The sequence below is a fragment of the Orcinus orca genome, chromosome 1 (genome assembly GCF_937001465.1).
Source record: "Orcinus orca chromosome 1, mOrcOrc1.1, whole genome shotgun sequence".
Lineage (NCBI taxonomy): Eukaryota > Metazoa > Chordata > Mammalia > Artiodactyla > Delphinidae > Orcinus > Orcinus orca.
The window spans coordinates 102,883,416-102,884,898 of NC_064559.1; the positions used below are offsets into that span (position 1 = coordinate 102,883,416).

Here is a 1,483-nt window from a genome sequence, read left to right on the forward strand (position 1 = left end):
AAGATCCCACAGGCCGCGGAGCAACTAAGCCCGTGCGTCACAACTACTGAGCCCGCGTGCCACAACTACTGAGCCCACGTGCCTAGAGCCCGTGCTCCGCAGCAAGAGAAGCCATCGCAAAGAGAAGCCCACGCACCGCAACGAAGATTAGCCCCGGCTCACCACAACTAGAGAAAGCTCGCGCACAGCAATGAAGACCCAACACAGCCAAAAATAATAATAATAACTTTGCCTTTATTATAATTCATAACCATCTGCTAAACACCTCCGCATTTGAGGCTCACTACACCCCTATGTAAGAGCCAGCACCACCGCTGCTTTTCAGATGAATGCTGAGGTCCGGAGGGGAGGTAGGACTTGGAGAAGCAGACACCGTGGCTCCAGGTCAGAGAGCCTCCACTGGGCCCGAGCAGCCTCCAGCCCACAGGCTGGGCCACAGGGCATCAGGCAGGGGTCAGCAGCCCCACACCCTCCTCTTCCTCATGCCCTGAACAGCTCGTCCTCCGGATGAATCCACACAGTCTCTGCCCAGAGCCCACCGTGGCTGCTCATACCATCAAGAAGGTGAGTGAATTTACAAAAAACCAACTAAGGCTCCAGGGTCTAGAGATGACAGAAAACAAAAAGAAAACCATCACCAAACAATAGCAAAAGAAGTGTTTAGAAGTAATTTTCAAAATAAAAGAGTTTGAATATACAACAAAGTAATGACTTACAAGGATTTTTAATGAAGCATGTCTACTTCTAATCTGATGAGCATCTATCATTAAGTTTTTATAAACTGTGAGAAACAAACAAACAAAATAAAAGAGTTTGGTTTGGAAGACTATAGTTTTCATCTCTAAAAAACTGGACAAAAGAATTGAACCAAAAAGCTATACATAAATTACAAATGGCCAATAAAATATTCTCCTCATAATCAATGAAAAGAATTCAAAACACAGCACTGAGACACCACCAATTAAAGTGGGAACTTTTTAAAATAATAGATATAGGGGTGGGGGGCAGTTGCAGAGGCTGAACGTTCATGGGAGTATAAATTGAACCACCTTTTGAGAGAGCAGTTTGGTCTGTGGTATGTAAGGGCCTTAACGTTATTGATGTTCTTTGACCTCACAGTTTCGTTTCTAGATATTTATTAAGAAAAGTGTATAAAATAGTCACAAAAATAGGTTTAAGAGAATTCATGTGGTGTGTTTTACAAAAGAAAAAGAAAGAGGCAACCCAGAAAGCTAAAGAGGGGAATGATTAAATAAGTAATGTCACCTCCATCCAGTAGAATCCTTTGCTACCACTAAATATGACGTGGAAAAGTTGAAGATTATTTAATGACCTTAAAGAAGTTAATTGTGAAAAGCAGGTAAAAAATAAACAGTATACTGTATACTGTATATAGACTAATCCTCATATTGTAGAAAAGTGTATGTATACAGGGACACTATAATGAAGTGATTAAAAGCCCAGATCCTGAGCCAGAGTGCTT

General features: G+C 41.9%; 1 long non-coding RNA gene across 1 annotated transcript; it reads right to left on the minus strand.

Moving 5' to 3' along the window:
* Positions 1 to 214: 214 nt before the first annotated feature.
* Positions 215 to 1,174, minus strand: LOC125961190 (uncharacterized). Its single transcript, XR_007471548.1, has 2 exons — positions 717 to 1,174; positions 215 to 603 (listed from the first exon to the last, which is right to left on the minus strand). It is a non-coding gene; the product is annotated as an uncharacterized LOC125961190 (long non-coding RNA).
* Positions 1,175 to 1,483: the final 309 nt, after the last annotated feature.